We start from the raw sequence: 15,467 nt of genomic DNA, 5'->3' as shown, positions 1-15,467 counted from the left end.
TCTTTTAAAAATTACATGGATTATAAAAGAACCCAGTCCCCTAGGTGAGCCTCTTTTAAAAACTTCTTGCTCTCGGGGCACCTGGGTGGCTCAGTTGTTAAGCGTCTGCCTTCGGCTCAGGGCGTGATCCCAGAGTCCTGGGATCAAGCCCTGCATCGGGCTCCCTGCTCTGCTGGAAGCCTGCTTCTTCCTCTCCCACTCCCCGTGCTTGTGTTCCCTCTCTCGCTGGCTGTCTCTCTCCCTGTCAAATAAATAAATAAAATCTTAAAACAAAAACAAACAAAAAAAGCCCACTTCTTGCCCTCTTTTCAAAATGTCCAACCCCTGAGCCCCGTCAATGAGTTCCTTGGATGCCGCAGTGGGCAGACTGCTGGGAACCCAAGTCAGGTGTCCAGAGGTGCCAGGTGGTGCTGCCCGCCTGGCTGGCCCCCGACGTAACTAGAGCTGATCATGGAAGCCTTGTGGGCAGCACCGTGCGGCTGTGGAAGGTGGGCAGTTTATGCTGCTTCCAAGGCAGGTGAGAAATGCAGGAGCCCGAAATTGTAGATATGCACCTTCACCAGGGCCACGCGAGGGCACGCACATGCTCATGAGCACATGACATGTGCAGACACAGACACATATGGACATGTACACCCTTCTGCATGAATATACCCACACTCGTGCGTCCACACACTAAAGCACACAGGCAGGGACACATGTGCATGCAGTTTCACGTGAACACACCCACATGCATGCATGCACACGCAGGGACAGGCGTGCATGCACAGCACTTTCATGTGGACAGGCACGCGCACGTGCACACACACACACACACACACGTGCGCAGAGCCCGGGCTTCAGGCAGAGCAGGCCCCTTCTGTGACTTGCGCTTGTAGACACGGCTGATAGACACCACAACTTCTGGAGCTGAGATCCAGCCCAGACTCAGGGCTCTGGGCTATCTCACGTCCAAGGGCAGCCACGCGGGTGGTGGAAGGGTCGCGCAGATGCGCCCGCTTTCTCCTCTCAGCAGACACTGCCTGACCTGAGTGAGAAGCCATCAGAGCCCACTGATGCGATCTTGTTCCTGCTCCAGAGACCTCCCCCACCTGCCCCGGCGAGGGCCTGGTCAAGCTGGACGTGGCCAGCTAGATTCTGTGCCACACCACCCCCTCCCCCGGCCGTCCTCCAGGGTCAGTCAATCATCAGATCCTCTCGGAGCCCCACAGAGGATGTCCAAGCTCTGGGCCCCTTGGTGTGGGGAGCAGAAGACAACCCCGTGCTTAGAGACTGGGGGCCATGTGGGCAGTCACAGGACCGGCTGATGCATGCCCCACCCCCCCCAGGCCAGGAGGAAGGAGATAAGACTTGCTCAGGGTGGCTGCTGACTACCAGGGCTGCAAGGAGGGGGGCTAACCAAAGAGTAGGGTCGGGCAGGACAGACAGCATCTGGGTTCCCCTGTAGGAGCCCTTCTCCCCAGGAAGCTCACACTCTCCTTTCCCCCCTTCCTGAACGGTTCATCTGAAGGAGGATTCTCCCCTTGAAACAGTTCATGTGCCTCAAAACCAAAGACACTAATAAGCCCTTTTCCCACCTAAGGTAAAGAAAGCCTGGTTCCCTCCTCCCTTCCACGTGACTTGGAGCCAGCCCTTCCCACTCCCACCTGTCCCTCAATCCCACATCCCCTTCCCACCATCAAAACCACTGTGCCTCTCCCCAGAGAGGCCACCATGCACCCACCAGTCACATCTGCTGGCCACTGGCCTCTCCTGGTTCTGCTCACTTGCTCTGCAGCCCTGGGGACGGAGGCAGCACTTGGATCTGCTCCGTGCTGGGCCCTCCCCTGGCTCACTCTGCCCTCGGGGCCTATCCACTCTGCTGCACACTCCCAGGGGCCACGCTCCACCTCCAGCCCACCACGGGCCACCTCTCCCAGCCCTAAACACCCAGAAGGCTTGTTCCCTGCTCCCCCTGCCACATCCTCCCTAACCACATCCTGACTGCTGTCACCGTGTCCCCAGAGCTGGCCTCTCTTCTCACCAGCCAAGCAGGAGGGCCGCTGGGCAGAAGCTCCTGCCTCCATTCTCTGGGCTGCTGCAGGGGAGGCCCTGGCCATCGGGCCCGATTAAGCATGGTCTCTACACTGACTCACTGGAAATGCTCCAGGCCCTCCCGACCCAACCAGGCCTAGGCTCAAAGACCAGACCCTGCAGGCTTCTCGAGCCCCTGACCCACAGTAAAAAGCCTAGTTCTCCTGGACTGGGCTGTATCCCTGAGAGATAACCACCAGGCCTTCACCATAGGCCTAGAGGGCCGACTCCCAGGCACCTTACCCTCCCTTTCCCTCATCTGCACCTCAGATGGGGACCTGCCCCACCCTGCTGCCTCCCCTGGGTGCTGTTCTTGTCCCCTCAGGTCAGAATGCCCTCTGAGCCCCTCTATCAGCTCCAGGACAACTCTGCTCTCAATGCAAAATCTTAGGGTACGCTGTGTTGCCGACAGCAGAAGCACAGACCAAGTTTCCTCATTCCATGGGTAGCATCATTTTCCCAACAAGACTGGGCTGATCTGATTTCTTCTGCATCCTCACTGAGAAGCAACCCCCCCCCCCAGTCCATTCTGCCAAAGTGACTTCCTGAGAGACCCACCCAAGGGAGAGGTCCGCCTGGAGTGGTAGGAGAGGGTCTGCCTCCCAGCTTCCTCGCTGGCACCAAGTGTTAATATTTTTCTCAACCCACAGCCCTCAGTGGGCACAAAAGAGCATCTTGTCATTTACATTCCTTCAACTGTCAGATGGGGCTTTTAAAAAAATTGTGTGTTGTGGGCGCCTGGGTGGCTCAGAGGGTTAAGCGTCTGCCTTTGGCTCAGGTCATGATCCCAGGGCCCTGGGATCGAGTCCCACATTGGGCTCCCTGCTCAGCGGGGAGCCTGCTTCTCCCTCTGTCTGCTGCTGCCCCTGCTTGTGTTCTCTGTCAAATAAATAAATAAAATCTTTAAAAAAATAAAAATTAAAAAATTGTGTGTCGTGAGCCACTATTTTTCTGTTTCTGTTAAGTTGTTCGTGTCCTTTGCCCATTTTTTTCCTGCTTATTGTTCTGAAACAGCTCTTTGTATAGCAAGGGTATTAACGGTTTGTCAGGCTCAAGGGCAATTTGTTTTTACTTACGGTATTTTTGGATATAAATACTGGATTTTCCAGGTAGTCGGATCTATGGGGGATTTCTCTTCTGCTGGCCATTCCTCTTCCAGGTCTGATGAACACAGAACTAATATTTTTGGTTTGCATCCCTCTCCTTCCCCGGATTTATTCTTTACAGTTAGGCTCTCATCCATCTGGAAATTATGTTGGTGGTGTTAGGAGTTTCCTAGGGGGCCGCTGTCCCAAAGTACTACAAACCAGGGGGCTTAAAACAACAGACATTTCTTGTCTCCCATTTCTGGATGAGTCCAAAAATCAAGGTATTGGCAGGCAGGGCTGCCTCCTTCCGGAGGCTCTGAGGGAGAATCCATCCCATGCTTCCCCCAGCTCCTGGCAGCTGCTGGCAACCCCTGGCGTTCTTTGGCTTGTAAATGCATCACTCTGACCTCTTCATCCGTCATCACACAGCGTCTTTTGTTTCTGTGTCTTCTCTTATAGAGACACTGGTTACTGGATTCAGAATGAGTTCATCTTGGGACCTTTCACTTATCATTTCTGCACAGACCTTACTTCCCATCAAGGTCACATTCTGAGGTTCCAGGTGGACATGAATTTGGGGGAGACATGAGTCAACCCAGTATTGCGTGGAAGGGTGAAACGGGGACCCAGGTGATCTCTTTAAAGAGATCCTCTCCCCGGGGGCGCCTGGGTGGCACAGCGGTTAAGCATCTGCCTTCGGCTCAGGGCGTGATTCTGGCGTTACGGGATCGAGCCCCACATCAGGCTCTTCCGCTATGAGCCTGCTTCCTTCTCTCCCGCTCCCCCTGCTTGTGTTCCCTCTCTCGCTGGCTGTCTCTATCTCTGTCGAATAAATAAATAAAATCTTTAAAAAAAAAAAAAAAAGAGATCCTCTCCCCTGATTGGGGAGTCTTCTCAGTTTGTTAAATACAGTATATTACATGATTTTACGCCAGCGGGTCTGCTTCTGGGCTGTGGATGTCTGCGCGGTGCCATGCTGTTGTGATTATCACAGCTTCGGGGGCCATTCTCAAACAATGACATCTCTCTTGGGGGGGCTAGGCTGTTTTCTCTGGCTTCCAAGCACCACCTTCCTCATTCAATCTTCACAGAGCCTGAGACCTGGAAGTTAGTCATGCTGTGGCTTCAAGGTCCTGGTCACAAGTGGATGTGAAACCTGTGCCCCGAGAATCCCCAGACTGTGCCCAGAATGAAAGGAAGTAGGTCCGGGGCTGAAGAACTGGGGGCGGCAGTTCCCTGGATGAAGGGGCGGGGGACGACAGCTCGGCCAAGTGGCGACCACAGGCTGTCGCTGTGCTGGGGGCAGTCAGTGCTGAAAACCCGCGCCTTCATCCTTACTCTGAACCGTAAGGCCGTCCCATCCTCAAGTGATGCTCGCCGAAGCACTCGCAGTGTGTGAAGGGGAAGCAAAACCCATCTCCAGACTGATGGGACCTGTCTACCCAGAACTGCATGGGTGAACTGTGCCCTCATCACCGAATGGGAGGCCCAGCTGGCAGACTATAAAGCTGCCCACGGAAAGAGCCAAGAGGCAGAAACAAAATGCCCATCAGAGGGATGCGTGGATAAATAAAATGTCATCTATTCATACAGTGGAATATTACTTGGCCATAAAAAGGAACGAAGCTCTGACACACGCTACGATGTGGGTGGACCTTGAAAACATCGTGCTGAGAGTCAGAAGCCGGACGCAGAAGGCCACCTAGTGTAGGACTCCATTTATGAGACGTCCAGAACAGGCAAATCCATAGAGACAGAAAGCAGATTAGGGGTGGCTGGGGGAGGGGAGTGCCTGCTCACGGGGGGGGGGGGCAGCGTTTCCTTTTGGGGGGAGGGAACTGTTCCACAACTAGATAGACGGGGGTTGCATAGCACGGTGAATGCACTCGATGTTACTAATGCTAATTCTGGGGTTATGTGCATTTTGCCACAGTCAGAGAAATTCCTACTGAAAAACCTAAACGCTGGAAAATTAAAAGGTTTTGCAAACACCACGCTTGTATACTTTCTGCCCTTTGAAAATTCAGGGCCTTTCTCTTATTTGGTCTTCGAGAAGGGAGGGGCAGGCAAAGCCGGCGGGGGCGGAGGGGGGGGGCGGGGAACGACACAACCAAAAATTAGGCCCTGGGGGTGAGTGGGCAAACGTGAAAGAGGCGCTCTCGAGGCCTGGCCAGGGCCCTGTGCTCAAAAACGTAAGGTTCTGCCTACCAGCCTGGCGAATAATTCGGAATTCACTGGAAAATAAGGTGGACAGGGGGCCTCCAGAAAGTGTAGTGTAGCTGCTTCGTTTATATAAGGCCATAATTTGAAGCCGCATGTTTATCAGATGAAATCATTCTCAAGCTAAAAGGAGAAGGCCAGCATTATAGCAGAATCATGTAGGAAGCACCACTTAAAATTCTGCGCGTTTCTACTTTCCAATGCACACTTCCTTCAGCCTGGGGAGACTTTTTAAGAAGAAACGATCATGTAAAACGATCGTAAAGATGGATACACTGAAGAACAGCCACAAACTAGCTTATTTCTTAGGCGTGCAGCTCAGAGCTGCAACTCTGAGCTCAGCTCAGAGCAACTGAAGGTCTACACTGGGGTGGTGTGGCCACAAGCCGAGGAACGCCTGGAGCCCCCAGAAGCTGGAAGAGGCAAGGAAGGATCCCCCCACCTCTGGATCCTTTGGAGAGAGCAGGTCCACTGATGCTTCAATTCTGGACTTCTGGCCTCCAGAACTTTGAGAGAATACCTTTCTATTGTTTAAGCCGCTAAGTTTGTGGTACCCATTTCCATCAGCCCTAGGACATGAATCCAAGTGTCCAGAGCAGAAGATACCAGATGCTCTGAGCAAGGCCTTCATCAAGAAGGACCGCTGCCTTTCTTCTGCTTTATATGCATATCCCCGAGAAGCCCATCCCAAACACCCCCGCATGACTTCCCTTTCTTCCCTAAGTCCTCCCCTCCAAACCTTCCAGGCTGGCCCAACCGGTCTGGGCCCCGGAGACAGCCCCTCCCTCAGGCATGTACCAGGGGCAGCATGTTCCGTTCAGTCAGCTGCCCTTGGAGGCAGAGAGGCTGATCTTTCTCCCTGGGGTCTGTGACTACCTCCCTGGCCCCCTCTGAAACAGAACAGGCTGTCTTCTTTCAATGTCTCTCTGGTCAACAAATGTTTCTCCAGCGCCCGCCCCGTGCTCGGCCTGGGGATGTGGCTATGTGGAAGTGAAGGAGGCCAAAGGGGCCTGGCCTTTAGGGAACTTGACGACAAACCAACCCAGGAGCGGAGGGGCATTTCCAATGGCGAGAGCACTGGGGGAAAGGAAAAAATCTGGTGTAGTATTCGACCCGTGGTTATCACCTGAGGGCAAATCTGCGCTGCCCCAATGGACACCTGTCACCTGGCTGTCACTGCTGGGGGCGTGGGGAGGTGCTACTGGAGGGAGGAGGCCAGGGATGCTACACCCTACAGTGGACAGGATGGCCCCCACCACAGAAAATGACCCGGCCCCCCGACGTCGGCAGTGCCGCCATGGAGACAGAAACTGACCGGGGTAGGGTGGTCATTCTGGACGAACCAGGAGGCAGGGAAGTGCTCAGAGAGGACAGTCGCTGAGGCTGGTGCAGTGAGAAGGCAGACGGACTGAGCTCTTGGGCAGCCAAGGCGAGGGCGGCGAACGCCAAGGGCAGGGGCAGCTGGAGCTGGCCTCAGAACAAGGGGACCAGTGTGGCCAGCAGGGCTGAGGCTGGAGGGGGAGGGGCCGAGGTCAGGAAGGTCAGATCCCGCAGGGCCTTGTGAACGTGGGATGGAGTTTTAATTTTCAGGCAAGTCGGATGGGGAGCATGGCTGGTTGGAGGCAGTGAGAACTGGGACAAGACTGACATCTGGAAGGGGCCAACCAGGCTGTGTGAGGCAGGTGGACCATGGGGGGCTGTTGGTCCACGGCTCCAGCAGGGGTCTGGGACAGGGAGGGAGAAGACTGATGGTGGTCAGGCCAGAGGGACACAGGATGGCTCTGGTTACAGGAGGAAGGCAGGCTTGCAAGGTCTTAATGGGGACCCACACTTCACGTCCTTCCCTAGTGACCTTAAATGGAGACTCAGAAGTCCCCCAGGGAAGAAGGTCTAGATGGACAGAAGAGACCCCTTTGGGGGACCCCTCTCCAAATCACACAATCCACCTGTTGTCATGCCCAGGTGGAAAGCCACCTTGAGAACCTCCTATGGGCAGCCACAGTGACAACACACAAAAGCTCTGCTTGAGACCTTGGCTGAGCGGCCCCTGGAAAACATGGGGAAGGGTGCACGGAGCCCCACTCTGCTTTTAAAGGCAGTCTGGATCTTCACAGACCTCAGGCTGGGCTCCAAGGCTTCTATACCACACTGATCGCAAGGGGGGCCACTCCTTGGCCAAAGTGCCCAGCATGGGTCAGCCACTCGGGTCCAGGGAAACCCCCCCACTTGGAGGACAAGTCCCCGGGACACCTCGCTGGGGGAGCAAGTCCTGCCTCACTGGCTGCCTCATGCCCGGAACCTGGAGCAAAGCAACTGCTCACTTGGCCGCTCCTGAGCTCTCTGCAGATGAGTGGTTATCACCTCAAAATCCACGTCGCCTCCCACCAGAGCCCCCTCTTGGTTCTGGTTTCAACAACATCCCCTTCGCCTCACCCCTCCCGGTGGCCCCCTGGCCCCCTGGTTTTAACTTCAAAATGGCGTTTGGGTCTGATAAGACTCTTCCTTCCTTTTAATACAACTTACCGAGGTCGAATCCACATACCACACAGCTCACGCATCCACAGGGCACAGGGCTGCAGTCTGAGCTGTGTTCAGAGACACCGGCTGTCACCACCACACCCACTTCACAATATTCCCCTCTCAGAAAGAGACCCTGGACCCTTTAGTTATCACTTTGTCCTGCCAACAAGACCCTCAAACCCATCCTCAATTTCCGTTCCCGAGGAACTGCCTGTGTCACCGGCCCGACCCTGTCCCCCAGAGTCGCCTCCTCTCCTTCACCTGTGACCCTGGGCCTCATGGCCTTCACCTGGGCAAGGGCTCCTCCTGGCCATGAAGTAGCCTACCCTCTGGCCTGGTTTCTGCCATAATCTGGTTCCACTTTTGGACCCAGTGAGATCTCCCAGGCAGCCCACAGCCCAGGGTTTTGCCTTGTCAACATCTTTGTTGACAGCCACCGACTAGTTCCCCTCGCAGCCTATCCGCACATCATCACAGAGACAGGGGTAACAGTGTCCCTGCGGGCCAGCCACAGGCTTGACACATGGTGTCTCAGCCGGCTCTTCTTGCCCTAGAGCTTAGCATTCTTTCATACCGGCTTTCTCTCCCAGGCTGACTGTGGCCCCAGGGACATCTGGCAATGACTGGAGACGGTTCTGATTGTTCCGACTAGGGGAAGGGGAGCTATACTGGGGGGAAGGGGGTAGGGGAATGGATAGAGACCAGGGACGCTGCTCAATATCCTATCCTAGAGAACAGTCCCCACCACAGAGAATGATCCGGCCCTAGATGTCACCAGCGCTGAGATCGAGAAATACTGTGTTAATTATTTAGGGAAAAAATTGATTTAGGTCCCTAGCTTACGTACACATCAGAATAAAAATCCTGATGAGTTAGGGGCGCCTGGGTGGCGCAGTTGTTAAGCGTCTGCCTTCGGCTCAGGGCGTGACCCCGGCGTTGTGGGATCGAGTCCCACATCGGGCTCCTCCGCTGGGAGCCTGCTTCTTCCTCTCCCACTCCCCCCTGCTTGTGTTCCCTCTCTCGCTGACTGTTTATTTATTTATTTGACAGAGATAGAGACAGCCAGCGAGAGAGGGAACACAAGCAGGGGGGAGTGGGAGAGGAAGAAGCAGGCTCCCAGCGGAGGAGCCCGATGTGGGACTCGATCCCACAACGCCGGGGTCACGCCCTGAGCCGAAGGCAGACGCTTAACAACTGCGCCACCCAGGCGCCCCTAAATAAAATCTTTAAAAAAAAAAAATCCTGATGAGTTAAATAGTACAAACCAGGGTGATCCCTCCCAGCATCTGTGAGTTATGCCCTCTCTCCCTCTTTCCTTGGTGCCTTTACGTATGTGCGGCATCCTAGGACCTCAAATAAATAACAGAATTATAGAACACAAAGTCTTTTAGGTCCCACAGAACCCCTAAACCAGTCAATCTGGTGTTGACTTTTCTCTAAGGGAACACTTAGTGATATCCGGAGACATTTTCGCTTATCACAAGTCGGGGGCGGGAGGGCCGCTACTGGCATCTAGTGGGTGGAGACCGGGGATGCCCGATCAAAACACTGCAGCACATAGGACAATCTCCACCACGATGACCCAGGCCCAGGTGTCACCAATGCCCACGCTGAGAAACTGTGACTTAAATAAATAAGGAAAGCAATGGTCACACAATTCAAGGGCTTCCCAGGCACAGGAGACATCAGCAAGATTCCAAGCCCAAGTTCACCTGACTGCACGATATTTAGAATGAGGGAGTGAGAGAGTGGGCCGGCCTGGTGGCGGGACTGCCCCAGCTGCTGAGACCTAGAGACACCTGCCCCAGTTCAGGCTCTTTTCTCTACCCAACAGCCCACCCTCAGCTTCCCCATCTTCATCTCTGCTCCCTTCAAAGCCAGCAGGCAGACTCCTATGGGACTGCTGAGGGGTAGGACTGGCTTTTTGAGGGTCTCTGAGCCAGGCTTGGCTCTGGCACTTTCTTTGCGCCCCCTGTTCTCCCATTACTGTCTGATAAACAGCATCTCCACGTGACAGCCGAGGACCCTGGTGATCTCTGGAAGCAGTGACCAGAGGCCCTTCTTGCCAGGAAATGAAAGACCCAGGGGCATTCCAGAGATCTGAGAAGCAACATCTCAAATACTGCCCCTCAGCTCCCTCTGTTCCACCCATCATAGGACGGGATGGAGATGCTCAGAGAGATGAGCCCGTAGATTTGGGGCAAAGCCCCAGCGGGCCTGGCACAGATGCACTGCTCTGACTTCATTTGCGAGGCTATGGAGGCAGCAGCCTCTAAGGGAGATGACCTTGGCCGGGGCTCACTGGGGGAGCTCTCATGTGTTCCTCTTCCTCCCCCAACAAGCCCTGCGAGTCACAAGTTTGCCTGGTGCTGGGCGCCTCTCCATGGGCACGACTCCTGACATCTGCACTCCGGGCAAAGAGGCGAGGGCTGTTCTGTTCTCTCGGTATCCCTGAAACCCAGCTCTGCACCTGCCTCGTTAACACTTTTTGCTGAATGATTTTCAGATCTTCCAGAAACTTTTGTCCAATCACCTATGGCAGCAGCTGGTCCCAAAGTCATTTTGATTCATTAACAGAGTCGCTTTTAGATCCCCCTCCCGTGACCATGGCAACACTGAGGACAGAGACCTCCATACGCCTAATTATAAACCTTAGCCAGCCCCCAGGCAGGCACACACAGTCTCCCAGGCCTGGCTCTAAATACACCCCTTGTGAAGTTCCACGAGATCTGCTCCCCCCCCGAGCTGGGTCCTTGCCTTTCTGTAGTCACCCCAAGTGTAAGGACATGTGCGAGATCTGGAAGATTCCTAACAGGACGCTTCCAAAGTTGATGTGACCAACTTGCCCACCTCCCTTAAGATGTTTATTTAAACGAGTAAGACTAAACAAAATGAACTCTATTGGTGCAACTATTTATCCAAAACTTCTTCACTAAATAGAAACGAAATCTGTCCATAACCCGGTGTTAGGGGCTGAAGTGGGTCCCACCCCACTCCCACATTCATTATGTTGAAGTCCTACCCCACCCCCCCGGCAGCCCAGAATGTGACTATACTTAGAGACAAGGTCTTTAAAGAGGTGATTCAGTTAAAACGAAGTTATTAGGGTGGGCCTGATCCAACAGGACTAGTGTTCTGACAAGAGGGGATGTGGACACAGATACGCACAGAAGGATGACGACCTGGAGACACAGGGAGAAGACGGCCGACTACACGCCAAGGAGAGAGGCCTTGGGACAGATGACCCCCTCAGAAGAGACCAACCCTGCCACCATCTTGATCTTGGACTTCTGGCCTCTGGATCCACGAGACAATAAATTTCTGATGCTTAAGCTGATGGGTCTGTGCTTCTTTGTCCCAGGGGCCCTGGCAGACTCATACACTCACAGAAGTGACAGTAATGAAATGCCCGTGGCTGGGTCCCCTCTTACACACACAACCCCGTGGAGCAGGGCAGAGCTGGGTTATAAACGAGTGAGTCAGACCCCGACAGCTTATTCATTGCTCCGACTAACCCACAGGCCAAACCTTTGAATCACTACTTTATTTATCATAGGGCATGGGCTCAGAAAGTCTCGATGAGGAAATGAGTAGAACCCAAACTCATCAGCTGTACTTCTGAGACATGCCTAATTTCCGAAGCCCTCTCTGGGCCAAAGTGAAAAAAGGTGAAGTGACAGGGCCCTTTGGGGACCCGGTGGTGCTCAAACAGAGCCCTTTGTTCTTCGGCTCTGTCCGTCCCAGACGAGGGCAGAGAGAAGGGCCTGTCTTGCTCTGCGGGGAGGCAGAGCAGGGGCTGCCTGGCACAGTTGGTTGGGGACTCTGGGCACACAAAGGCCTGGTGGATGGGGACTGGTGGGGGAGGGCAATGTCCAGAAGGGGTCGGGCAGCCCCAGAATGTGCTGTTTCCTCCCACGGAGTCAGAGCAGCAATGTCTTGGTTGGGGAACAAGCAGAGGAGGACGCACGAAGAGCAAAAGTGAGACAATCTGTCCTCGAGGAGTGGCCAGCGTCTGGGGCCACGAGGGCGAATGGGAGAAGATAATGTGGCTTCAGGAGCCACACTGATCTGGGGCCACCTCCAAAGTAGCTCTCGAGAAGAGAACCTAATACCTCTAATCTCGGAAGAAAAGCAACAATTTGTACTGAGACGAGGGACGATTCCTGCAGAAATCCAGGTCAGTCGTAACACAAAGAGAAAGACAATGGCATCTGCTGTCTCCGTGAGCGAAGACGGCCCTGGCTCGCCTGTTGTTCCTCCTCTGCTGCCCATTCTTTGGGATGTGCTGCCTCACTCCCCCTCAGTCCTTTCCCAGTGGTGCCTCCTTTTTTTTTTTTTACCAGGACTCTAGATTAAGAACTGACCAGACAGCAGAATTCAGTTGCTGGCTGCTTTTCCCCACGCCTGCCCTTGGCAGCAGTCCCCTGGGAGCTGACCAAACACCAGAGACCCACTGAGGCAGAGGTAGGCCTCGGGCAGTAACCAGATTTCACTACAGAGTGGTGGATCTTGTGCCCCAAGAGACACACAGCTGCATAGGGAGACATTTCTGGTGGTCACGACTCAGGGGGTGTATGCTATCGGCGTCTAGTGGGTGGAGACCAGGGATGTTGCTTGATCTCCTGTAATGGGTGGGACAGCCCCCACAGCAAAAAATAACCCAGCCCCAATGTCAATGGTGCTGCGGTTGAGAAAGTGTGCTCTAGCAATTTGGCCTTTGCCAATTTGAGGTTACTAATGATCCTTCGTGTTTCTGGAAAGCCCAGGGAGGCATTTCTGGAGTCGCTGGCTGCCTGAGTCCCAGTTTCCATACTGAGAAAAGAACCAGGACTGCTTGCCGCCGGTTGGCAGAATAAAAGAGATGGGTGTAAAAGTGTCCATCACAAAGGATGCTCAGTAAAAGGCAAAGCAGTGCAGGGATCTGCTTATGCAGTTCCCTCTTCCTGGCCGGACTTAACACCTCTGTGTCCTTCGAGGCCTGGCTTGGATCTTGCCACCTCATCCAAGGAAACTTGCCAGAATCCCCCAAGCCCTGAAGCTTGCATTGGTCATCCCTGATTCTGTCCCACAGCTTCCTGCACCACCTCCGTTGCTGCACTGACCACCCACTCTGCATTTCATTATTCCCAGGGGAGGGAGAGCACTGGAACATCCCTCCTCCAGGGCATGAGGGCTCATCTCTGTCACTGGGGCCCCGGCCCCAGTGTTGGAAGGATCAGCCCTTGCTTAACTGAACTCCTGAGCCCACTTAAGACACAATTTTGGGGAGATGAGGTAAGGGAAGTGGCAAATTAACAAGCCTCTGTTGGGGACAGAAAATAGATCATATAGCCAAACAGAAAGGGGACATTGCCGAGTCTCTACCCTCTCCTCTGAGCCAGAGGCCTGGAACTGAGGGAGAGTCTCACTCAGGGATTTCTGACCAGAAAGGTACAGCTGAAGCTTTGGGAACAGGTATAACGTGCAAAAGCAAACATGGAATTTGTGGAATTTTCCGTGTGGAAGATAAAGGAACAGTAAAGAAGGTCATTTTTGGATATAAACTATACAATGGAAAGCTGAACACTAGTGGGATCACTGCAGTGGGGATTCATTGTATAAAATATGAGGGGGCTGTGTGCCAGAGATGCTAAGATTTTCAAGAGGGATTGGGTTCTAAAGTTGAGAAATGCTGACTGAAGCCAACCCATTCATTTCACAGGTGAAGAAACAGACAAAGAGACTTGACCGAGGTCGGGACCTCAGACACAAGAGCCTGCCAGGCTGCACTCCTGCTACTGGGAGACAAGCACCAGAGCCATGCAACCAGAAGATTCCAGTCCTGTTCATTGGGGGGTCACCTAGCCAGGGCAAGCCCACACTCAATGTCTGTAGGAGGCATAACTTTGGGTTCTGATCACGTGCCCTGGGCAAGCAAGGCCAAAAGCCACCCTCTATAAGGGCTAGAACATTCTGGAAGTAAAGGGAGAAGTTATCTTTCTGTGGCCCTCTTTACATTCAATCTATCAAGATTCATCTCCTGAATGAGCTATAAACCCAAGCCCCCCAGCCCTTCTGGCAGATCCTGGACAAGGATCCCCATGGTTAGGAAAGAAGAGAAGTTAATGCCGATTAAAACCGCCCAGTGCAAGGCCCTTGCCAGAGCCGGGGCCCATCAGACGATGAAACAACTTCCCAGCTCAGCTGCCCAAGAGGCCTCCCACTGCTCCTGGATGCCGTAAGAGTCTGGAGACTCCAAGACCAGAATACACCTCAGGAAGGTAGGAGCTGGGACCCTCCAACTGCAAGAAATGTCCCCACCAGCTCCCACCTCAGACAAAGAGGTGCAGGAGTGGCTTTCCCTTAAAGACCCCGGCCTACTGGGCGCCTGAGAGAGAAGGGAGAGCACGCCGGCTGACTGCCCCGTGGCTGCGGGCTGCCCTGCCTCTCCCCGGCTGAGCTCACAGCCGCCGGGGGACAGATTTCCTGTATGTCGTTTTACCCATTTAAGTCCAAGGATGCAACTCCGAGGAGGTGGTGACAGCCTAGCACACGCGGGTGTGTGCACACCCACTCCCTCCCCTCTCAAACCCAGTTCCGGGCCCCGAGTGAGGTCTGGAGGCTCCTTCCTTGCTCCCTGGGACCCCCCACCCCCGGGGCTCCAGCCAGCCCTGTCTTAGGAGGAGAGTGGCGTGGTTTTCAAGTCTGGAATACCAGAATACCAGCCCAGAGGGCACTGAGACTCGCCTGGGTTACCCAGCAGTTGGGGGTAAAGTCAGGAAACAGATGAATCAAGAGGAGGGGGGCCCCAAAATCCCATGTCTGTACCAGGCTACCCTTGTCCTTTCCTCTCCTTCTCAGCACCCCCCTGAACTGGCTCTCAGTTCTTGCCATGACTTTTCTCCCCCTTTCCCATCCCCCATTGCCCCTTCCCCATTCGCAGGCCACCACACCAGTGGGTTTAGACCTCCAGAATTTGAGCACCCACAGAATCCCAGGCGCCTCCCTCCCCCAGGAGCCATTCCTCTACCCCTTCAACCGAGGGCAGACGCCCCCAGGCCGTACTGTAACTCTTCCCCCAATCGTACCCGGGCTGTACCCCCAGCGGCCTTGCCCCACGTCCCCCTCCTGGGCCTCTCAACCCCGCCTCCTTGCCTTTCCCCCTCCCAGCCCCGTTTCCTGCGACCCCCAACTACCACTAAAGCCACGTCCTCTTCAGAGAAGCCGCTCAAAGCCACAAGACCTGCTCCCTCTGCATCCGCAAACTCCTTCACCAGGCCCATTCCATCAACTTTCTCCTTAACCGTCCCGTTCCCACTCCGTCTCCTGCAACCTCTTCGCGACCCCCAAGCTGGTTCCCGCTCCCTCGACCCCAGCCTTCGCGCCTCCCCCCATTAACCCTCAGCTCCGTAGCCTACAAGGCAACCCGCCAATGCGAGCTTCGAGATCGAGCCCCCAACCCGCGGCCGCCGCCACTCACCTGGGCCTCGGCTGCCGCGCGCCGCCGGTCCCGGGCCGGGTCCCCGCCCGGCCGCCCGCCCGCCCGACCGCCCACCACTGGTCGGGCCGCTCCGCCCCGCCGCGCCC

At 54.8% G+C, this 15,467-nt stretch overlaps 1 protein-coding gene across 8 annotated transcripts in view; it reads right to left on the bottom strand.

Moving 5' to 3' along the window:
* The window catches only part of MYO9B (myosin IXB), an 85,728-nt gene extending 70,277 nt beyond the window's left edge, over positions 1 to 15,451 (bottom strand). For all 8 annotated transcript variants that reach the window (XM_057311618.1, XM_057311621.1, XM_057311619.1 and 5 more), the window contains exon 1: positions 15,361 to 15,451. The gene's annotated coding sequence lies outside the window, so the exon portion shown is untranslated. The remainder of the gene's footprint in view (positions 1 to 15,360) is intronic.
* Between the last annotated feature and the right edge of the window lie 16 nt (positions 15,452 to 15,467).

This window comes from Ursus arctos, unplaced genomic scaffold, assembly GCF_023065955.2.
Source record: "Ursus arctos isolate Adak ecotype North America unplaced genomic scaffold, UrsArc2.0 scaffold_14, whole genome shotgun sequence".
NCBI classification, from domain to species: Eukaryota; Metazoa; Chordata; class Mammalia; order Carnivora; family Ursidae; genus Ursus; species Ursus arctos.
The sequence above is the reverse complement of the archived record's forward strand: the minus strand, read 5'-3'. Positions and strand labels throughout refer to the sequence as shown.